At 38.7% G+C, this 24,571-nt stretch overlaps 2 non-coding genes and 1 pseudogene across 5 annotated transcripts; all 3 read right to left on the reverse strand.

Annotated features, from left to right (window-relative positions):
* Nucleotides 1-225: 225 nt before the first annotated feature.
* On the reverse strand, nt 226-24,513 carry LOC101313098 (annotated as a pseudogene).
* LOC101294429 lies at nt 4,341-6,243 on the reverse strand. 3 transcript variants are annotated; one of them, XR_184067.1, is made up of 4 exons: nt 5,833-6,243; nt 5,214-5,380; nt 4,719-4,892; nt 4,346-4,556 (listed from the first exon to the last, which is right to left on the reverse strand). It is a non-coding gene; the product is annotated as an uncharacterized LOC101294429 (transcript). The 3 variants fall into 3 exon arrangements; XR_184068.1 differs by lacking the exon at nt 5,214-5,380 and having other exon boundaries at nt 4,341-4,556; nt 4,719-4,807; XR_184066.1 differs by lacking the exon at nt 5,214-5,380.
* LOC101294820 lies at nt 11,103-12,861 on the reverse strand. 2 transcript variants are annotated; one of them, XR_184069.1, is made up of 5 exons: nt 12,408-12,861; nt 11,962-12,051; nt 11,512-11,637; nt 11,335-11,376; nt 11,126-11,209 (listed from the first exon to the last, which is right to left on the reverse strand). It is a non-coding gene; the product is annotated as an uncharacterized LOC101294820 (transcript). The 2 variants fall into 2 exon arrangements; XR_184070.1 differs by lacking the exon at nt 11,962-12,051 and having other exon boundaries at nt 11,103-11,376.
* Nucleotides 24,514-24,571: the final 58 nt, after the last annotated feature.

The following is a 24,571-nucleotide window of genomic DNA, read 5'->3' on the forward strand; positions in this document are numbered from 1 at the left end:
AGCCATGCTAAAAATACAGGATCAACTTTATCCTTTGACAACAAATCAACAATCAATTCCATGGTTGATGCATCTACAGAGAAACCCCTCTCAGGCATCTCTTTAATAAGTCTTGTAGCACTTGATGTCTCGTTGTTATTGATAAAACCTCGGATAATTGTGTTATAGGTAAAGCCATTCGGAGAACAGCCTTTTTGTCCCATTTCTCTAAGCAACTTTTCTGCTTCAACTAAGAGGCCTCCTTTGCAAAGTCCACTGATCGATCATTATGGTATATGTCCATACATTATGCTGAACTCCTTTTGATGATAAACCACTAAAAAGATCTTTGGCAGACTGAACTTCGCCAGCTTTGCACAAACCTTCAATAATAATATTGTAAATTACGTTATTTACTTCCAACTTCTTGTCCTTCATCTCTCTAAGCAATTCTATTGCCTTAGAAATCTGGTGGTTGCCACATAGGCAATCAAGTACAACTGTGTAAGTTAGAACATCAGGAAGTTGGCCGGAAGCTTGCATCTCACATAACAACTTTTCTGCTTCTTGTAGTCTGCCCGCTTTACATAAACAATCAATGAGAGTGGTATAAGTCACAGTATTAGGAACAAGTCCCCCGAGAGGCATTTCCTTGAATATCTTGTAAGCCTTATCGATCTTTTTCTGCTTGCAATATCCGTTAATCAATATGCTACAGCTATGAACATCAATAGAGAAGCCCTTGCTCACCATAAGATCAAAAATTTGTTTCGCATTGTCCATTTCTCCTCGCAAACAGTAATCGTACATAAAGGAATTGTACGTGATTGTGTTAGGTTCAATTCCTTTTTGAATCATAGTCTGAACCACAATTTTGGCTTTGGCGACCATCCCCTTCTTACAAAAACCATCAACCAGGATATTGAAGGTGAAAACATCCGGAAAGATACCTTGACTCGCCATTTCATTCAACAAGCTCCATGCTTCTTTCCACCACCCAATACTGCAAACTCCTTGGATAAAGAAGTTATAAGTAACAACGTTGGGAGCAATACCTCTACCAATCATTTCAGAGAAGAGGTTCTTTGCTTGGCCAGCTAGTGTATCTTTGCCCAGGCTGTTGATGATGGTATTATAGGTAAATATGTCAGGCTCGCATCCTCTTTCTTCCATCTTCTTAAGTAAGTGAATAGCCTCAGTGTTGTTCCCGGTCGCGCAAAAGCCCTTTATTATCGTGTTGAAAGTAATCACATCGGGCTGACAACCTCCCACCACCATTTTACTGAAAAGTCTTGCTGCATCAGCCACTTGATTTCGGAGAACAAAGCCGTGGATGAGAGTGTTGAAGGTTCTAACATGTGGTTGAAGACCCAATTTGAAGAAGTGGGCCAAGACGGACAAGGCATAGTCCATTCGGTTGAAACGACAGTAGCAGTTGATGACAATGGCAAGAGCGTGGTGATTAGGACGAATTCCAGAGAGAAGCATTTGTGAATTCAAAGAGAGGACTGTTGGATAGTGCTTGAGTCTGACAAAGTGGAGCCAATATCTGAGTGAAACTGACAACAGACGGCAGAGGACGTGTGTGAAGCATTTCGTCGAACACCATCAAGGCATCCTCAACAATACTCACTCTAGGCTCTAAGGGTCGATTTCCTAGATGGGTTTCTCTAGAGTTGCTTCGCTTTGAGGATTGAGAATGAAACAAAGCAGCATCAAGGGTAAAGTGAAGAAAAGGCATACCTCTTGTGCTGCTGCTGCTGCAATAAGAATAACAACCAGAGGAACCCAAAACTGATTTGCGCATCATCTTCAACATTTCTTCACGCTCAAATCAACAACATGAACGAAAGAAAGAAAAGAAGAAGCTTTGTGAATTAGTTGGATTCTACCGCATCAATAGATGGGCTTGTTTTGTTCCCAACTACCAAAACAAACAAAACAAAACAAAGCAAAAAGAAAAAAACGGTTGTTGGTTCCCTCTCCATAAAATAGATCTCGCTGTTTTGAGTCCCTGATTACAGTGACGAATGGATGGCACAGTCAAATTTAGTCTTACAGTAAAAAAGTGAATATGGATTTAATTGAGATGTAAAACAATCGGGCCGACTTATATTGGGCCCAGGCAAACCGGATGGCCCACCTTTAATACAAAAAGAAACTCTTCTCTCTCCGGCGGGTCACCGGTTGCTCTTTCTGCTTAAGAGTTTCAGAATCTATAGGTGAGGCCTCCGGTCACATTATGAAGTATCATCATACAGGCGTAACATTTATCGCCTCCCCTGATAATCAAGTCCGCCCACACCTTCATTATACCCTACAACTTGGTTATGAACTGGAGCTTTTCACAACTTCACAATGACATCTCAATGTTATACCGGAGTCCCCAGCCATATCTTTCAACCACACATGATTTGCTTCCATTGAAAAGAAGTCGCAGTGGGCATGCACACAATAGAGTTGAAATTTAGCTTTCTCTACTAATTAAACGTACCCATCCAAATACGTGGTTTAAGACTAAAGGGTGTCTTTTGGTAAATCCCTTGAGATGTAATTTTCCAGAGTCCTGGAACTATATGTTGAGGACTTCAGTGTCTTGCTTACCATTATATATATTTAATTGGCTGACTGGAAATTTTCCTAATGAGGAAGACAAAGAAAGTGAATCGTGATTGAGGCTTGTCTGTGATAATTAACCTCACATCAAGAACTACATAATTGCGATCTGATTCAACACCGCATAACGCCTGTCCAATAAATCCTATATTCAAAGCCCAGGCTTGGCTGTGATATTTAGCCTCACATCCTTGCACCGACTTACGACGCCAATAAAACACCTTAGTTTTTCTAAAGGTTACTTATAATTTGATACCCAAGTGTGTGGAGTCAGGGCTGTCATGGCTCAATCAGTTTGTCACTATGGTCGTATATATACGAGTTTTCACTGTGAAGTCTAGTCGCTCGCGAGTCATCACGTCGGTGTTCGTTAGCCGATTATTAAAACACAACTCATTGTAGCCGTTTCACTGTAATGCAATTTTCTAGTAACACCGTTAATCGGTTATTAGCTTTTGGATTATTCATACCGACCCTTAGTTTATGTATTCATTACAAATTTTACGATGCATATCCCACAACATGCAGAAGCTAGCTAGCTAGAAAGAGTCATTTGGCACAACACCTTGATCTTGATAGATTCAGAAAGCATTCCACAAAGTTGCACACTCGACTGCTCTTTGGTAGAATTTCAAAGTCCTAAATTACTTGGTAGTTCGAATTCATCTATTGAAGTAATGTAAACTCATCATCACGTACACATAACAAAAACAAACATCAACAGAAGGGAAAAGGCATGTATTGCCATTTATTCCAAAATCAGCATTATATGATAACCAATTAGTAGTTATTGGATTGATTAATCATATATATGGTCCTTCTTTTATGTATTCATTTAGCTGAGGTGCAGATGCTATATATGAGAGTAGAAGTAGCTAACTATGCCATGGCCCAAGTCAAGAACACCTTCATCTTGATTTAGTCCCAAAGCTTTCCACACAGCTGCAGACCCATCTACGATATTGTTCCTACACGGCAGCTGACCTGCATGCTCCTTATCACACCCAGCATGCGAATCGCATTCGTCCACAACTTTTGCAGTCGTAGTCTTTCCATTTCTTGCCGTAATTCTGATCATCTTCCCACATCTCGATTTATTATCAAACCACCCGATGGAAAGTGCCACAACCTTCTCACTGTTTGAATGGTATTTTCCGTCACAATATGACGGTCCTCCCCCGTCACCGCCTTCACTGAAATCGTTGAGTGTGAGCAAGGCTTCGGTTTTTGCTGTTACAGCAGGCGGCGAGCATGTATATTTAGGGTACGACTTTCCCTTGCAAACCAGAGTTCCGGAGGGATTACAAGTTTGCGCACTTGATGGGAGTGGAAGGGAGGTGATAGCCAAGACGAGGGATAGAGAAACCAACAACTTAAAACTTGCCATTTGAAAAAAGATTAGAGCAATATTATTGTTAACTAGTGCAGGGTGTGAGAAGAGAGATGGTATGCACCTATATTTATATTAATGAAACATATCTATACCTAACAATTAATTACAGTCTAACTAATTTTCGTTTCATGCTTTATACTATTTTCAGGACTAACTTGTGACTTAGACAGGACTATTTTTTATAATAGTCCTGGACTGTCTAAGCTTGGCTTATTCTACAATAAGCCCCAACCCATGTTTGGTACTGCTTGGGACTAAAGAGCAGAATAAGCACAATAGTCCTGTCCCACGTTTGATGATGTACTGGACTAAATTAAAACTAAAAACCACAATTCCTTGAACAAAATGAATCAGTTTGCACTTTGATCAAATTATAATTATAAGAACTGAACATAATTTTCATCCAAATTTCAACTTCATAGATTAGTAAGCCACCACAATCAAAATTAAGAGTAAATAGTTTACACATCGTCAAGTCCACCAAATAATACAACAACTTCAAAGTGAACTCCTAATTAGCATCCCACATGCTAACAAAGTATCAGACATGAGCAGTTGAGTCCTCCGTCTGCGTGCAAGTTGCATCCGTAAACAATCAATCAAGATACATACAACCCATGCTCTATTTCTATGTAATCGACCTTTCACTTAAATGACAGATTGATAATGAACAAAGAAGGCAGAGAAGGGTTGAAGATGAGAGAGAGAGCGAGAGGAGAGGAGATCGAACCTGAAATCGGCAACGAGAGGAGGAATTTCACAAGCAAAGAGTGAGAGAGGCGAGGAACTTCGTCCTTTGCACTTGAGCAGTTGAGTCCTCTGTTTGCGTGTAAGTTGCAGAGCTTATAACAAGTAGGAAACATAACAACCTTATTTGTCTGATCCTATTTCAAACTGGGCAACTCTACTCGAACATCAATACAGGTCCAAAAAGAAAAAGTAAAACCTGTCATTAGGCATCTGAACTAACCAAGACCATCTTTCATGGAAGGGATAGTATATCAAATGGCTATGAAATGATATGATATCATCAAACATTTACCAAGCAACCATTTTCAATATCATTAGTGCATAACAAACACTGCACATAGAAGATGTTCTATTTCATACAGAGACAAGCAAAATTATCATCCTTGACATCATCCATGTAACCAAAAGCATGAATGACCAAACACATTTGAGATTTGACAACAGATAATAGTGACTAAATGGAGTGATGCTTTACCACCAAGTAGAAGTAGTGTCCATGAAATGGGGAAGGAGAGTATCAAAGGATCCAATACTGACTAGTGACTACTCTCCCAGTGCGGTTCTCATGCATCAATCCAAAGTTCCAAGCTACCAAATTGTCTAACACTAATTGATCATTGCTGGAATTCTTAGTTTACTTATCTGACAAAATGTCAAAATTACAAATTCAGCAGTAAGCACACAATTACACTTTCAATCAAACAGTAAAAGTCACATAATTCAGCAAATGGAATCCCCAGAAACATAAGAAACATTCATAGTTCAACAAGAATCGAATTAAACTCATAAGACTATAATATTATGCAGTTCAGCAAAACACAGATGCACACAAAGCAATGAACTACTCACAAAAGAGAAGAAAAAAAGAAGAAGAAGACCCAGGCATGAAATTGATCAATTTAAAGAAAATCAAGCTACACAGACACTGAATCCTTAATCAATCAATCAATCAAATACATACAACCCATAAACAATTTCCAAGTAATCTAATTCTTTACTCAATTTCAGATCGAGAAAAAAAGAAGGCAGAGATGGGTTGAAGATGAGTAGAGAGAGAGAGAGAGAGAGAGAGAGAGAGAGAGAGGAGATCAAACCTGGAGCAGTTGGCGAGTCTTCAATCGAGCAGTTGAGTTGAGAGAGATGAGAATCTTTCTGCAGCGAAGTTGAGAGAGACGAGAACGTTATGAAGCGCGAGCTTATGGAGTCCGCCCATATTTGGGGCCGCTCCGTAAGAAGGTGCGGAGGGGACGCGGAGACTCCGTATGCTCGTTAAAAAGAGTCCCCAGCTCCGCCAAACGTAGGATTAAGCTTAATTTCTTATAGAAGTCCAGTCCAGTCCTATCCCCCCGTAACAAACATGCACAAGTTTGCAATTTGGGGAAAGTGTTGCCTTAACCTTTTTTCTTAGTTGCTAACTTTTGCCTAGCGGCTGGTATAAACCAGTGGATCGGAACATTTAATCTTTCTCAACTTCAACGTACAGCTATGGGCCTATGGTCGAGTTTTACGAACTTGTGTATATGGCGAGCCAAGTTGAATCCGTAAGTTTGGATTGCCGTCCCTTGCTAGGGTTTGGCAGCATCAATTATTGTAGATTCATATGTACATGCATGTAGTTTATGGGGAGCCCTTCTAGTGAGGACCCTTAAGTTGAGGACTTGGTGAAGACTTTTCGGCTTATCTCACCTTTTGATCTTATATCCATATTTTGACCGTTCAGTTTATAGGTATTTATGAGTATATTATTTCTTCAAATTTTCAGCTATATTGAAAATTGTTAAGGCATTCATAAGTGTGATTTATCAATTATAAACTTGAACGGTTCATATTTGACAGAGTTGGTTCGTCCATTAATTTGATCTAGTTTGTTATCTTAATGAATACCAATTTGGCTGAAAATTTGTATAAATGATCTACTCATATAAACTTAAAAACTGAACGGATGAGATGTCAAAATGTGATCGAAAATTAGGTCTTTTAAACCATGAACCGAAAAGTCCTCACCAAATCCTCAACTTAAGAGTCTTCACTAGAAGAGCTTCCGTAGTTTATGTACTTTTTTAATTGTGACATTATCTTCTTTCTTTGGCAGAGTTGAGTTAATTATGATGTCATGCAGTATTACCATGTACCAATAGTGGTAATTATCCGTTTTTTTCCTTCATATTTTTTTTGTGAGAAATGGATAAACTCTATTGCAGATGCCAAACTACCAATTGGGCAAAGACCTGTTTGGTCAAGCAAGGAGATAAAACTCCAATACAAAGCTCCTAGAAACCATTATTCGAAAAAAAAAAATATGCTAAAAACAAAGTAAAAAAAGACGGACAAAATGGAAACCAAAAATATTAGCACAGCTAACTACTTTATTCTGCCGCGATCCGATCACCGCATATGCCTTGATTAGCTTGTGGCCTATTGACCATCTTGTTAGACCCACACCTTAACCCTACAAGACCTAACACGATTCGAACATCGCATCTGCCTTGATGACCTTGGGCCTACTAGACACACACCTCAACCCTGCTGGACCAACTGCAACAAGCGCATAATTCGGACCTTTGAGCCGTTGTTGCCTTTGCTCAATCTAGTGGCCTCCACGAGCTGACCATCCTGACCAAGCTTATAGGAAATCCCAAACAACACCGATCCCACAAGACGCGAGCTTCTTCGATCAAAATTGTTTTCCCCGGATCGAAGCGGCCATAGACCATCGTTTCCCACCTACCTAGTCCACTGCGTTCGCTGACCACAAAGCTGTGTCTGCGTCCTCCAATCAATAACACATGTTCACTAAAGCCCTCGGCTGCTTATGCAAGATCCCTACAAAAAGAAAAGGCCGATGTGAAGGACCAGGATGACTAGCACCACACCCTAGCCAAACCAAAGCACAAAGTTGGCCTCTTGCAGAATCACGTATGGATCTACCAAGGTGGTGGGACACAAGACCATCTTCGCCGCCTATATGAAACTAGGGCTTCGTATTCTCCTACTATCATTTTTTTTGGGTGCGTCTATTGTCACCTCACAAACAATTTTAATCACCCCATACGTTGTTGATTTATTGAATGATTAATATACTCTAATGTAAATTTACAGCAACGGACAATAAGTTGTTACAAATTACAAATTCGTTTTTTTAGATAAACATATATTTCATAAACTTTAACCCATAATTTATCATATTCGATTTTTTTATGAAATCTGAAGAAGACACTGGCATTCAACTGAAGACGAGGTGAACTGTTTATATATATATATATATATATATTATTTTTTTTACTTTGTATGTTTCGTCTATCCCTTTATTCATTATTTCTCATATCGATTTTATATATAAATTTCCATGTCTAGTTGCTCACTGATATATATTCGATTTTTTTTCATCGGCGTCAGAGCTTTTTCCAAGTAGAGTTTACAAACATTGTGCATCTTTGTAATACCCTAGATTTTCATATCAATTTTCCTTGTATTATTTCTTTATTTAATGAAGGATTATTTATGGAAATTCTGTGGTTTATGCGAAGTTGAAGTTTCGGGAGGTTATTTTAAAGTGCTTTGACTTTTAAGAGGCCAAAAGTTGACTTTACTTTTCGTAAGTTATCTTCGAAAACTTCCTTCATGAAAGTTGTAGAGTTTGTCGATACGAGTTCGTAAACATGCGGCACGCCTGAAACGGACTTCGTATGAGAAAGTTATGGTCAGCGGAAGTTTGTGGCTTTTCGGGAGTTTGGGATAAATAGAAAAGTTTTGGGGGTGAAAACCCTAATTTCAGAAAACTTAACCCTTCTCTCTCTCCTCCTCCTCGAGACTTGCGAGCAGCCATTTTCGCCGGAGAAGAAGTCGGCCGTCCGGCCACCGATTGGACCGCCGCCGGTCCCATTCGACTCCCACAAGTGTGCTCTTCAAGGCTGGGCAGCTGCTGCTCGGTGCAGCACGCCGGAATCGGTACTGTGTTGCCGGAAAGAGGGTTGCTGTGCCACGGTCGGAGCTACCGTATACGGCGGCGACGAGGGGCATCCTTAGGTGAGTCTTGATCCTCTCTTCCTCCTAGTAGTGTCTAGGCATAGATTGAAGCAAGTTTTTGAGGTTTTGAGGCCGGTTTTGCATATTTTGTAGTGTGATTTGCTGGTTACTGTTCGGGCCAGTTTCCGGCCGGTTCCGACTAAAATTGGTCGAAGTCTTAGGTATGAAAGTTGTTCCTCTTGCTTCAAGCTTCAACTTTGCTGTGGCGCGTTTTCTCAAATTCGGAAGTTTGAGGTGGCGCGTGGGGCCCACTCGCCGCCGCCTGTGGCGGTGCGTCCGGCTGAGTGGCGGCCTTAGTTTCCTATGGTTAGCTAGTCTTTGCTGTTGTGAGCTTGTTGAGTGGTAGTATGGCTAGATTTTAAGCAAGGTTGGCATGCTAGGACTTAAGTTTAATTGGTGTTCATTAGATCGGAAACTTAGAAAGTTTGATCTTGAAGGTAGTTTGGTTGTTGTTGAGTGTTCAATGACCTTGGGAGGTCTTGGAGGAAGGATTGCCCTTCTTGGGGGCAACCTTTCAGTTAAGAGTACTTTGATCCTTGTTGTGTTTGTTACTAAGGTTATTAGGGGTGGAATTTTGAAACCGAAAACCGAAAAAAACCGAGCCGAAAACCAAACCGAAACCGGAAAAAACCAAACCGAAAAAAAACCAAACCGAACCAAGAAAACCGAACCGAACCGAAAAACCGAATCCCTCTAAAACGATGTCGTTTTTTGTCTTTATTTTCTTTTTAAATATTTGATTTGAAGAATATGATTTTAGGTTTTATGTTCTATATAATTATATGTTTATCTTTTCTAATATTTTGCTTTTTATTTTCATTTTCTGTACATATAAAAATGTTCTAGGTGTTGTGTATGCGAAATATAGGGAGTGATATGTTGCCTTTAAAATCGAAGACCTCATTCTTGCGAGCTTGAGATGATGAACTATAATATTTAATTTATTTTTCTCTTCTTTATTCAAATTTATGATTTTTAAACTTTAAAATTCGGAATTAATTTGGATGGACTTTAAATTATGGAGTCTATATTTTGTGTTTAAGATAAACTTAGAAGTTTTAAAATTATGGTATCATGGTGTGCTAGTGTGGTCAATTTCCAATACTTTCGAAATTATTTAGTATTAAACTTTTAAAGTATCTCTTTGGTTACATTTTTATAGATTGTTGGAGAATCATTATCATAAATTTTATTGATATATTATATGTGTTTATAAAAACAAATAATGGAAGAAGAAAAAAGACCTAAAGTACGATAATATTTTACTAAGCTAAAAAATAAAAATTTTAAGAAAAATTATTTATTTTTTTTAAAAAGAAGAAAAACCGAAAAAAACCGAAACCGAACCGAACCACGGTTTGGTTTGGTTTTCGGTTCAAGGTCTCAAAAAATACCAAACCGAACCAAATTTTTTATTTGGTTTGGTTTTCGGTTTTAGGTGAAAACCGAACCGAACAAAACCGAACCCACCCCTAAAAGTTAATATGTGTGTTATTTTAGGTGATTTGTGAAATTGTGAGTTGGCTTGCTCTTGTGTTTTGCGGAAACGCAGCGGGCTATCTAGGTGAGTAAATCTCACTAAGGTTCACTTTTGAACCGAATGATTATTATGATCATATGATTATGATGATAATGAGGAGAATGTTGGATTTAACGGTTCTGCACCGTTGTCTGAAAAAAATTATTTTCGTTGTCTAGGTGAGTGTTGTCTTTTAGTGATGCACTCCACAACGGTACACTACCGTTGTTACACATAATTAAGTACAACGGTTTTTAGTCACAAAGTGTTGTAACTATACTTTGCACAAACTGTTATCACTGGTTGCACCGTTGTGTATGTACCTTTTCAATAACGGGTTTCGCTTATAAATCGTCATGGAAATATTATATATACATTACTTTTGGCCTTTAACAAGTTTCATACACAACGGGTTCTTACCTCAAATGTTGTGTTTAAGGATTGTATGCATCGGTTTATAGTTTAAAAATGTTGTCCAACTTCATTTGACATAGACAACGTTGTCCTTCAGAAACAAGTACATCGGCTTCTAAACTGGCAACGTTGTCAGTGACAATGAAGATAGTAAATTACAATTGGTAACTAGAACGAATCCATTATCTACTATTTCAAGAAACAACCAATTTAGAGAAGATTATAGTAATCACATTCATAGAACCTACATAGGGTTATCACATTCAACAATTCTTTAAAAAGAGACACCACATTCAGCAATTGTAAGACTTCAAGAGTACTGGTTGTAGCTCTCTTATAAAGGAAAAGGTGAATCTTACTACAAATTAAAGAAGTTCACCAGACACTCAGGTAAACCAAAAAGATCCACTTTGCAAAAGTCTAAAGGTACTCGTCGCCACGAATTCCACCCATTCATCACGGACTTCATCGATTTCCTCTTGAAGATATGTAGTCTCCACATTTACATCTCACTAAGAAATAAACAAGAAGAAGAAAAATTAATATACATAAGGTCGTATTAAAATGAATATATAACATACCTTAGCTAGTGCAGGTTGAATATATCCAAATATTAAGTCCCTCATAAAGCGCTTACGTAATAGCCACATTCAGTGTTTTTCGGTTGCTTTGGAGCACCCTAGAGGATGAGTAACAAAAAAATTATTAATACACCAAAACCAACAAATCTGAAATTCATGTAATAGAAAGGTATATTCTAAATTTAAACATACCATCATCCTAATTTCTACATAAAACAGGACTTTAGACTTACAAGAAGAAGATTTAGCTCCGAGTAGCAAGGAGTATATATAACTCCCTTAGCTTCAAGGTGATGGATATTTATTGATGACATCATTATCGTCTGCATAGTCAGTCAGTCAACAGCACCCCTAAATTCCTGATGAAATATTTACCATTAATATGAATAGATTTCTGGAAAAAAGAAATGTTGTTCTAGAAGTTAACAAGACAAACCAATCTTACAACATCTGGCATGGACATGTTGTTTATAATTTAGTTAAGTATGATGAACATGTTATCAGTGACCACGACACAGCCCCCTAGCCCCCTCTCCCCCCACCCAGCAGTATCATTCCTAGTTGTTAACACTTAACACTGAAGATGAGACCAAAACATTATTATAAACCACCATTAAATAGAAACAGATAACTAACAAAACACAAAGGAAAACACATAAATTCTGGGGTAGAGAAAATTATACCTGAAGCAAAATCCAAATAAGTGATTCGAGAATCCTAAACTAACTCATTGCCATATTCAAAACGTACACTTCACAAAGAATATGTTAAATCTGCAAAAGAAACTATCAATTAATTCATAGCAACAAAGAAACTTTCAACATATTCATCAAGTAAAGTGACAAACAACTAATCACTCTAAACCCTATTTAACAGTTTAGCCAAAATTATCAATCAAAATCGCAAAACAAAGTCTAAACATACATCCCATATTAGCCTTCAATTGAATCACAGTTACCCGGGAGGACCTTTTGATTTAGACGATAAAAACATATAACCCGACCTCTCATCGAGATCAACCAAGATAAGAACTTCAATCTCACTAAAGCAGTAATGAATTTATGAACATATTCTGAAAAATCCTTCCTATCCACAATTTTTGATTTCGAGTGTAAGGTTCAGAAATTACCTCGAACCCCAATCTCTCACTCCTTCTTTCGATCGTCGGTTTTCTTCTTTTTCGAGTAAATCGAAGCAAGTCGTTGTGTGGGTTCGTGCCCGGGAGGATGGAGCTTCGTGCTCTGGGTGAAAACCCAACCGGGATTGCCGGAATCGGAGATCCCAGTCGACCTCGAGACTGTCTTCCAAGCTTCTTCGTTCATTCTTCTTCTCTAGGCTGGAATTGAGGGCAAACGAGATCAGGGATCAAAAGGGGAGAACGAAAAGTTCCCCAACACCATCGGGGCGGTGGTTTGACGGCGGAGAATCCGCCAAGTCTCCGGGTTTGGGTCGGCTCAGTCTTGCATACACTCCCACTCTCTGTCTCTCTCTTCGAGGGCTAACCAGAAAAATATGAAAACTCCCCCTTCTCGAGGGTTCTCATTATTGATAGTGCCTATTGCTTGAAAGACAATCTTACCCCCGAACTTGACAAAGGAACAACACTCTGTTAATATCTATTGATAACGGTTTTGGCCACACCGTTGTATAAGTTAAATAATAAAAGCATACAATCAAGGGACCAACACTGTTAATATCTATTGATAACGGTTTTGGCCACACCTTTGTATAAGTTAAATAATAAAAGCATACAATCAAGGGACCAACACTCTGTTAATATCTATTGATAACGGTTTTGGCCACACCGTTGAACAAACTAAATGAGTTTTCTCAGATTCAAGGTACCAACACTTTTTAGATATCTATAGATAACTGTTTTGACTAAACCGTTGTAAAAGAAACAACCACAACGGTTTTTATTAAACCATTATCTAAGTAACATTGTCTATTTTTAAAATTGTTGTAGTGTATGCTTTTAATTGTTTTTAAAAATATATGAACTTGATCGTCAACGGCTTATAGGTAAGATAAAACAAATTTTCTTTAAATGCTATTGTGAGATTCATGTGATCATAATTTTATTGATTTTTGGATAGATTATTCTTGTGGAATATCTATAATTGTTCATGTAAATATATCCATGTGGTAGGATATAATTTATGATGTGATATTGTGTTATTGAGAATAATGATGTGATATTGTGTTGTTGAGAATAATGATGTGATATTGTGTTGTTGAGGATAATGTTGTGATATTATGATTGTTGGATAAATAGCCAAACCGGGTTCCAAGCCCTTAATTGGGTGATTGGTTGCCGTTAAGTTGCTATTTATCATTTTTGTGTTTGATATTAGACAGTCAAACCGGGTTCCAAGCCTTTGGCCGGGTGATTGGTTGCGGTTAGGAATAGAGCTCTAGTCCGTCTGTCAGTGTAGGTCATGGGAGATACTGTATGGTATTTGGGACTCATGGGTACACATAGTGTTGTTGTAGGTCATGAGGGGTATTTTATTAAATATCTGGGACTCATGGGTACATTTCTTGGGTAATGTGTTGGATGTGTGGTTTTCAATTATTGATCCAATCTCTCTTGTGAATATTGGATGTGATAAATGTTGTGTTATTTTTTAGTTTACTCATACGAGCTTTTTAGCTTACCGGGTTTGTTGTTTACAACCCGGTGCACCATTTCTTGGTGTAGGGGTTAGACCTGCAGGTGAGGATCAGCATGGTTGAGGTGGAGGCTTAGTGGCAGGGTATTTTGTTGGGTTTTGGTTGTTCATTGTATATTCTTTTTATATAAATTGGGATAGGAATTATTAAACTCATGTGAGCGTTTCTTTTTCTTGTCTCTCAAGTTATGTAAACAAGGAAATGAAATATTTAACTCAATTTGGAGTTGTGCGTCAATTTACATTACGCATTGAGTTTATTTTCCTTGAATTTTGTTGAAACAGGTTTTGGGATATTAATATTTTAGGATATATCATGCCAAAATTTTTGAAAAATTATCTTTCGAAAATTGGGGCGTGACAATCTTGATATCGACGGATACCAAAAAGTTGTTAAGTTTGAGAGTTTTTTCTTGTTCTTTAATTGAGATTTATACTTTAATGTGATTTTTATTGTTCAGTTTGTGATTCCAGTTACCCAAATGATATTAATCTTATGATTTTATTCAATTTCATTTTGTTTTTGAAGTTCAATGGTTATCGGAAGAGGCTAATATTGTGTGTATTGAAAATCTATGAATAAAGTAAATTTAAAATTAAAATATATATAGGTGGGGTGAGAAGAGATCAAATGTAGGGTGAACAAAACAAATATGAAATTGAAAAAAAATATATGTAGGGTGAAAAAAAAAAATTAGGGTGAACAAAGAAAATATGGGAAAATAGTATTTCAGGTATTGTAAATGGGTGAACAAAATAGACTTACAATTAAAAATATATAAGTAGGGTGTGAAGAGAACGTAAGGTGAACAAAATGGTTTGTGGGGTAGCAATAGACGCAACCTTTTTTTTTTGGTTACAGAATAGTGGCAATCATATTTGATACACAACATATTGATTTAATTATTTTTTTTTCAAAACAAAACATCATTGTATTAATAACGCAGGCTATAATGGAAAACAAGTACCATTACATTGTAAATTTCCACTCACTTATTAAATGTGAGCCTAGCAAAGAATAAGAACCTAGAAGGCTAGAACTAATGCAAATACCAGAGCTAATACACGTTATCGCCTGTGCGCCAAGCACATATCAATCATCTCATTTGATCCAAGATCTTATTTATTTGTAGGCTAAAAACACCACGACCTAAGCCATAGTCAGTTTGAAATCACGCTCAACAGCCCAATTCCTAATTTGACATTTTTTTGGCTTGGTTCTAGACCAAGGCCCAAGAGCCCGAGTCCATTTCCAAACCCTACTAGATCTGTGTCGCAACATCTTCTCACTTTCCTCGTTGTCGGCCAAACTAAATTAGTCGTCGTCTTGGAAACCAGATTCATGGTCGTTGCTTCCCACGTACCCGGCCACCCTAGAATCATCCTCTTGCCTTCATCGTCCCTGCTCACCATCAACCATGGTTGGATGACATCAAGCCAAGATTCAAGATAATCCGGCCAAGAAACAAACCAAATGGATTTGGGTTCCAACTCGAGAGGGAGAGACATATTTCTATGGATATGCATCCATGATTGAGAGATTAAAACCATCTGCAAATGACCGTATAACCAAATTATGTTTAAAATTAAAGAAAATCTTGGCTCTTGGATCTATGTTTTATATTTGAAAGGACATGAGAATTAGAATTTGGTGCAAAGGAATAAAAGATGGAGGATGAAGCCGTCTTGGGGTTAAGTGGCCGATGGTTGTCGCCGCCATAGAAAGGCTGTGTTAGGAGGAGTGCGCAGAGGCACGCTAGTAGAGAGAGGCTAGGGTTTTTCATCTTTTTCATTGCCTTTTCTTATGAATTACAGTTGACCTAATATATGATTTTAAAAAAATTGACGCTCTTTGTGGAATAAATATTTGATACGTGGCCAAACATAACTTCTTGGTCGAACAACTCTTTCTAAAGTACTTTGTCGAAAGACAGAAGATCAAATACCCAGTCTACGAACTAATGTCACATTTACTTACTTGTAATAGAATTGAATGATTGTTGATTACATTGTTTCCAGCGTTTACTAACAAATAATCATCAGATCGAATGATTATTCATGCGTTTACTAACACGTTACTGTATCAAAATTGGTGTATCTCACACCTCCTTACCAAGACCCAATTCCCTTAATATTTAGGAATGTGATTATGAAGAGGGGAGATGGGTTAAGAAATCAACCATCCGAAATCAATACTGATGCATTTCTTCTCCTGTTCCATTCGTCTCCAATTCATGATTATTTTCCATTCTAAATAACTAAATGTAATACCCCGGAATTTTAGATACTAGTTTCTACTATTTTTATTCGGTTGACTTTTTATTTATTGGGTTTCTCAAGAAACTTCCTTTACGAAAGTTGTAGAGCACGACGATACGAGTTCGTAGACACGTGGCACACGTAAAACGGACTTTGTACGAGGAAGTTATGGTCAACGAAAGTTATGGCTTTTCGGGAGTTTTTAGGATAAATAGAAAAGTTTTGGGGTGGAAACTGTAAATTCAGAAACTTAACTTTCTTTCTCTCTCCTCCTCCCCGAGACGCACGGGCTGTCCCATTTTCACCGGAGAAGAAGTTGGACGTCCGGCCATCATTTTGGCCGCCACCGGTCCCGTTAGATTGGTCTCGTCCTCACCTACCCAGCCGAGTCAGTCTTTGACCTTGACAGCCATTGACGGCGGCGCAGCTGAGCTCGAAAGCCACCGCACTTCCGGTCGCTGCCCTCTCCTCCGACGATGTACGACGACGAGACCAAGCCAGTGCAGTCACCGTTCCTTTGTGAAGCTAGCAGTCCTTGTGGGTGTCTCCATTTCGAACCGGTGTGGCGGAGCAAGCGGCGCTGCCCTTGCCTACAACCGTCGATTTCGACGGCAACGAGCGACGACCTTGGGTGAGTTGGTCTCTTTCCTTCTTCTAGTTGTGGCAGGGTTTAGACTGGATCACGAAATTGAGTTTTGAACCTTGGATTTGCAGTTTTGAAAACTTGGGTTCGTGGTGGTGTTTCAAGGCACTTCCGGTCGAATCAAGCTTGGCAGCAGGTATGAAAGATGCTTAGTTCACTTGATCGTCGTTTTGGGTTGCTTAGAGTGTCAATAGGGTGTGGGCTGGTGTGGTGTGTGGAACCCACGCGCAGCCAGGCAGTGTGATTGGGTTAATTGCTGTGTTAGCTAGTTGTGTTGTGAGTGACTGCTTTATTGATTTGCTTTGGTTTTCCCTTATTTAATCTTCTGGAAATTGAGTATCTTGCTATTGTTATCTTGCTTGTGAATCGATTTTGGTCGGTTAGTGACTTTCTCTATTTCATGTATCATTTGACATTTATTTTTTCTAGGTTTGTTATTGTGTGCGATAAATTCTTTCCGAGATTGGCCTTGTGATTGTGAGTTTCTCATATCTATGTTTTCATAAAGTTTGGAATTGGAGGGTTTGATTTCCTGATTTGTTTCAGTGTTTATTCTTGGGGGAGCGACCTTCTTTTGGTCTCAACCTTTTGTCCTCTCATTAGTGATCTTCAAGAAATCTAGGAGATTGTAGTTGTAGATATGACATGGTGTGTGTCAACTATTTTGTGATCTTGAGAGGTCTCGGTGAAAGCTTGTTCTCAAGGGACAAGTCTTTGGGTTAAGTTAGGGTCAAGGTCCAAGAGTGAAATGTCATAGTCGCACCTAGTTAATGTAAATGATAATCACTTGTTTAGTTGGTCGCTAAGTTAACTTTGTGCTATTTAGGTGATTGGTGAAGTTGGTGTTGTGTTTGTTCTTCTGGTATGTGAAGACGCAGTGGGAGTTAAAGGTGAGTAACATCTCACCAAGGTTCACTTGGGACCAAATTATTGATGAAAAAAGTGTTGATGATTATTGATGATGATTATGATAATTATTGTGTTGACGATAATGATTATTATGATAATGATGGCGATGATGATAAAGTGATGATGATTTTGGATGATGATGATGATTATGATTATTATGATTATAATTTAAAATTTTATTTTGGTTGTTTTAAAATATATGAGCTTGATCGCCAACGGCTCATAGGTAAGATAAAACAAGTTTTCCTATTATATGATTATTTTTAAGGATCATGTGATCATAATATTTTTTAGTTAATGATAGATTATCCTTGTGGGAATAACTATGTCTTGTGCATATAAATATATCTATGTGGAAAGATATAATTTTATGATGTGCTCCTTGTGTTAATTGATGATGATTTTGTTATATTGTGAATTGTGGTTTAGATAGTCAAACTGAGTTTCAAGCCTTTAATCGGGTGATTGGTTGCGGTTATGATGATTCTACTCTTTTATGAATTGTTGTGTAGATAGTCAAGCTGAGTTCCAAGCCTTTAATCGGGTGAATGGTTACGGTTATGATGCTATTATTATTTTGTGATGTGATATTAGACAATCAAACTGGGTTCCAAGCCTTTGGCCGGGTGATTGGTTACGGTTAGGAATAGAGCTCTAGTCCGTCTGTCGGTGTAAGTCATGGGAGATACCTTATGGTATCTGGGACCCATGGGTGCACAAATTGCTGTTGTAGGTCATGAGAGGTATTTATTAATATCTGGGACTCATGGGTACATGTTATTTGTGAAAGTGTTGAAAATGTGGTTTTAACTTTGTCCTTAATTGTTGTCATTTAACTTGTTTTGAGTATCTCCTGAACTATGCTTAATGCAGTAGATTCTTCAATTCTTATTTGTGTGATTTTTAAGTGAAATTCCTGAACTATCTTTATTTGTATGATTCTCTTATGATTGATTGTTTTGTGAATTGTTATGTTTTCTCAATTTCTCTCTTTGAATTTTATTGTTGAGGCAATTCCTGAACTAAGTGTTCAACAGGAAGTTCCGGTTTTATTTTGTGTGATGTTGGGTTGAAATATTTTTTTTTTAGAGTTACTCATACGAGCTTCTTAGCTTACCGGGTTTATTGTTTACAACCCGGTGCACCAATTTTTGGTGTAGGGGTTAAGACATGCAGGTGATAATCAACAGGGTTAAGGAGGTGGCTTAGGAGCTAGGTTTTAGACCATGTACAATTATTTTGTATATTTTGATAAGTTTTCTTTAAGCTCATGTGAGCGACGTTATTATTACTAGATTTTTGAAGTTGATGTAATTAAGGAGATATAATGTTTAACTCAGTTGTTGAGTTTGTTGACATTTATTTTTCCAGTATTTGTTTATAGTTTGGAAGTTGTTGAGCAAATTTTGGGATAATAAGATTTTAAGATATATCATGCCCAAATTTTTGAAAATTTATCCTTCGAAAATTGGGGTGTGACACTAAACGTGCCATAAAAGATCAAATCAAGAAAATAAACAAAGGAGGCCGGGGTTCATGATCACTCATGAGTCAACCTGAATTCCATGTGTAGGTTTCGTTTTCGGTTATGGCTTTATATATATATATATATATATATTATACACACACGATGCTGATCAGGTGTGGACGTCTGCATCAAAGTTTTGGTGCGGATTTCCATTTTTGCACAACTTCCCGATCGAATTTCCTCAAACTTCCTTCTAGACATATCTAGATCATCTTGTGTAGATCATCTCTGCAAAATTTCAGCCAATTTGGTGATCGTTAAGGCCCTCAAAATCGAAAAACAAATGGACGGACTGAATTTTGTCAAGTTGTGTTCATACCAGAAAAACTCGAGTTTGAGGGCCTTAACGATCACCAAATTGGCTGAAATTTTGCAGAGATGATCTACACAAGATGATCTAGATATGTCTAGAGGGAAGTTTGAGAAAATTCGATCGGGAAGTGGTGCAAAAATGGAAATCCGCACCAAAAACTTTGGTGCGGACGTCCGCACCTGATCAACACTGTATATATATGTCACATCCCAACCCTTATATTTTACCTTATTTACTAGCTTGGTTATAATAAAAATTTTACCGTATCCGTCATTGAGTTAATAGTTTAATTGGTCCCTAGAGGGGTTTCGGGGACGATTATGTGCGGAGGATTATTCGTAGGAGGAAAATATGACGACGGTAAAAATGGTAAATTTTAGCTAGTAAAATGTAATTTTTATTCGGGTATTATTTTTCGAGGTGTTTTATTTTGTGGGACTTGGGTATAATGGTGGAGTTGGACCGGTTGGAGAGGCCCAACCCATTTCCCTCTCTTTCTCTTCTTCCGGCGGGCTAACGGCTCGGGGGCTAGGTCGAGGAGGGAGAGGAGGAGATGGGGGTCCGAACTAGGGTGGAGTGGTGGCTGGTGGCTGGCCGGACGGCGGCAGCTGGCAGCTGGAAGTTTCCGGCGAAGGGGGAGAGAGCACGGGAGGGAGAAGGAAGAGAAAAGAGAGAAGAAGAGAAAGAGAGGGAAATGGGTTGGGCCTCTCCAACCGGTCCAACTCCACCATTAAACCCAACTCCCACAAAATAAAACACCCCGAAAAATAATACCCGAATAAAAATTACATTTTACTAGCTAAAATTTACCTTTTTTACCGTCATCATATTTTCCTCTTACGAATAATCCTCCGCACATAATCGTCCCCGAAACCCCTCTAGGGATCAATTAAACTATTAACTCAATGACGGAGACGGTAAAATTCTTATTATAACCAAGCTAGTAAATAATGTAAAATATAAGGGTCGGGATGTGACAATTCTCCCCTCCTTAAAAAAAATTTCGTCCTCGAAATTAACATACCTGTCATTCGAAGAGATAGGGATATTGCTGCATCATTTGCTCCTCTGATTCCCAAGTAGCTTCTTCTACTTGATGACTTCTCCAAAGCACTTTGACAAGTGGGATTGTTTTGTTCCTGAGCACTTGCTCCTTTCGATCAAGAATCTGAACCGGATCCTCTTCATAGGACAAATCTCTCGTCAAACTGATCGGTTTCTCTTGCAGCACATGAGAGGGATCAGCAATATACTTGCGAAGCATGGATACATGAAACACATTATGTATCCGGGATACCTCTGGAGGCAAGGCTAATCGATAAGCAAGTGAGCCAACTCGTTCTATTATCTCATAAGAGCCAATATACCTCGGACTAAGCTTCCCATGCTTACCGAAACGTACTACCCCTTTCCAAGGAGATAGTTTCAAGAACACCCAATCACCCACTTGAAACTCAAGGTCTCTCCTACGGACATCTGCATAACTCTTCTGCCTACTTTGAGCGGTCTTGAGTCTATCTCTAACCACTTTAATCTTCTCATTCATAACATGGATTAACTCTAGGCCACAAAGCCCTTTTTCCCCTACTTCATTCCAACACAAATGCGTGCGACACTGCCTCCCATAAAGAGCCTCAAAGGGAGTCATACCAATGCTAGAATGATAGCTATTATTATAAGCAAATTCCATCAACGATAGGTTTTTATCCCAACTCCCTCTGAACTGCAAGGCACAAGCCCTCAACATATCCTCCAAAGTCTGAATAGTCCTCTCGGACTGGTTTTCGGGGTGTTTTATTTTGTGGGAGTTGGGTATAATGATGGAGTTGGACCGGTTGGAGAGGCCCAACCCATTTCCCTCTTTCTCTTCTTCTCTCTTTTCTCTTCCTTCTCCCTCCCGTGCTCTCTCCCCCTTCGCCGGAAACTTCCAGCTGCCAGCTGCCGCCATCCGGCCAGCCACCAGCCACCACTCCACCCCAGTTCGGACCCCCATCTCCTCCTCTCCCTCCCTGGCCTGGCCCCTGAGCCGTTAGCCCGCCAGAAGAAGAGAAAACTCGCCGGAGACGTCGGGAAGCTTTTCGCCGGAACTCCCTCCTCCGGCCACCAATCCGGGCAAGCTTGGTACGGTTTTGTAGGTCTTCAAGCCAGCTCCCTTGCCCTAAAAGGACTCACTCCGGTTTGCTTCAGGTAAGGAGAAATTTGAGGTGGAAGCTCTAGGGCGTTTTTGTGTTTTTGTTCGATTGGCATAGCTAGGCTTGGATTTTGGGTTTGTGCTAGTTAGGAAAGTTGTAGAGTATGATGAGAGGATTATGCTGTCAAAATGTTATAGGAATTGGAGGTCGCCTGAATCGGCCTCCGGCCGCCGTTGCCGGCGGAGCCGGCGCCTGCGCCGGAGCTATTTGGGAGATTTTAATGTTTTTAAATTTGGAATATTAAGGGGAGTTTATTGGAGTGAGTTATGGAATTTTTGGATGAGTTTTGGATAGGTTTGTGAATTTCCTAAGTTTGGTATTTTGGCGGTGATTTAATGTAGAATCCGGCCGTTGGATTAAAGTTTTTTAAACTGTGGGAAGGTGTAGTTACGGCTGCTGGTTCTAGGGTTGAAATGTGGACTATTTCGAAGTTAGGCAATGACGAGCGTGTTTATGACTCTCGGTTAATTTTGCCTATTTTGCGTAAATATTGGAATTTCGGTTTGGGAAATTAATATTATTTTTGTATCAGGTCGTGAGGAGGCTCGAGCTGACGAGGCCCCAGATCGACATCAGGCTTAGGCCTCATTTGTGAGTGGACTTTTATTTTAAATAATGTGTATGCGAAATAATTTATGTGGTTAGAGAATAACCGAAATTGAGAATTTCGGTGAGTATGTATAAATATCCATATTTGGATGATTATGAGAATAATATAATATGTATATGAGGGAATGCTAGCTAGCTATACGTGCTTTTCCACCATACTGAGGTAAAATTCCATTATGGTGCGACGTGAGCGTTAGACGCAATTGTCGTAGCCCTATATAAATATAATAATTTATATAGGGGATATGCGTGTATATATATATTTATACACCGTCTTTTCCACCATAATGAGGTAAAATGCCATCATGGTGCGACGTGAGCGTTAGACGCAAGCATCGTAGCCTTGTGTGAATTTTCTATTTGTCTTTGTTGTTTCAAGAAAATTCATACAAGGGATATGACGAGTGTAATACATACATATTTTATGTTAGCCTGAGAGGCTCTTATTTTTGAAGTGTTGGTGACTAGCGCGGCTAGTCATGTTTCGGTAAATTCGGTAAATTTTTAAAAGCTTTTGAGCTTGTTGCATGCTGTTAACTCTTTTTCTCAGAAGTTAATTTGGGAAGCATAAAGATTTATTTTCTTTTAAAAATTTATTTTGTCCACTCACTCTAACGTGTTTTAAATGTCTTCCTCTGGGCTCTTTGTTTTAAAATGCTCAGTCTGCAAAGTTCGGGTTGGATCTAGTAGGAGGCGAGGCATAGTCACCAGTTTTTCCGCCAGTTTTCATCAGTAGGTTACCTGTTTAACCTACTAGTGTTTTCTTGCTTCCGCTAGTGTCTAGTGGCTCTGAATACTTTGGGATTATTGTATATTATTTCGGTAGTGTGCTCGGTCGGTTGACTTCATGTTTAGAATTTTTGAAGGATAAGATTTGCTGTTTTTAGCTGGATAAGTATGTAACGTTTGGACGTGCTGTAATAAGAGTAATTTTGAATTTTTCGAGTTAGGGTTGTCCATTTTCAAGGGAGGTTTTATCAATTTTTACGGTAAATTTTCCTTAGAGATGGTCCCCGCATGACTTACTCCGGATTTCAGGGTGAAATTCGGGGTGGGTCGTGTCAATATATATATATATATATATATATATTCAAATACCCGAAATGAGTTAGGCCTACGTTTATGTGGCCGGATGATATCTCTGGGGGAGAACATGTTTCCGTACTTACGGTAATAGTTCCATTACAAGCTGGATTGCCCGAGGATTTACAATTACTCGGCTTAATTAGGAGGAGAAGGTGATATAGTAAGCCTCTGTCCCCATCACTGCCGCATGTCTGAGTTCCGACATCAGGGTTGTCGTTGCATTTTTATTTAATAGGGCAGGAGGAGATGGTCGTCCAAGGTTTTGCATGGGCCATTGCAGGAAGAAATACAGATGCAGCATTGGAGAGGCAGATAAATGAAAATTAAGACGAGGGAAAAAGAAAGATCAATTCCAAAAATGCTAAAAAGTTGTCATTTAATTCACAAGGATATATATATCTGGAATACTCAGTAGTAAGGAATGCTTTTAAATATATATGAACAATATTAATTATCGTTTTATGGGACTTGCTGAAGCTAAGGAGACGTCAAAGTTTTTGCATCTCATATACGTTTTGGTACGTAGGACAAGTCTATGCTACTTAGAAACAGTGGTAGATCCAGCATCCGAAAGCTGTATACACTAATTTTTTAAGTGCACAATTTTTTTTTGTAAGTTTTTTGTTTTCCATCGTAAAAAAACTCATTATTACACATAACAACCAACATCAACAGAGTACCGGCACAATTGCCATTTATTCCAAACTAAACCTTACATGATGTGAATTCAATAGTTCTAGGTCCTTATTCTATGTATTTAAGTAGCTCAAGACTCAAGTTATGACCAAAAAAAAAACTATAGTATAGCTATAGCCAACTACGCCATGGACAAAGTCACCGGAAGAACACCTTCATCTTGATCAAGTCCCAAAGCCTTCCACACAGCAGTAGACCCATCCACGATATTATTCCTACACGGCGGTTGACCTGCATGCTCCTTATCACACCCAGCACGTGAATCACATTCGTCCACCACTTTCGCAGTCGTAGTCTTCCCATTACTACTTGTTGTGATTCTTATCATCTTCCCACATCTCGATCTATTACCAAACCACTTAGTAGAAAGTGCCACAATCCTCTCC

This window comes from Fragaria vesca, linkage group LG2 (assembly GCF_000184155.1).
Source record: "Fragaria vesca subsp. vesca linkage group LG2, FraVesHawaii_1.0, whole genome shotgun sequence".
NCBI classification, from domain to species: Eukaryota; Viridiplantae; Streptophyta; class Magnoliopsida; order Rosales; family Rosaceae; genus Fragaria; species Fragaria vesca.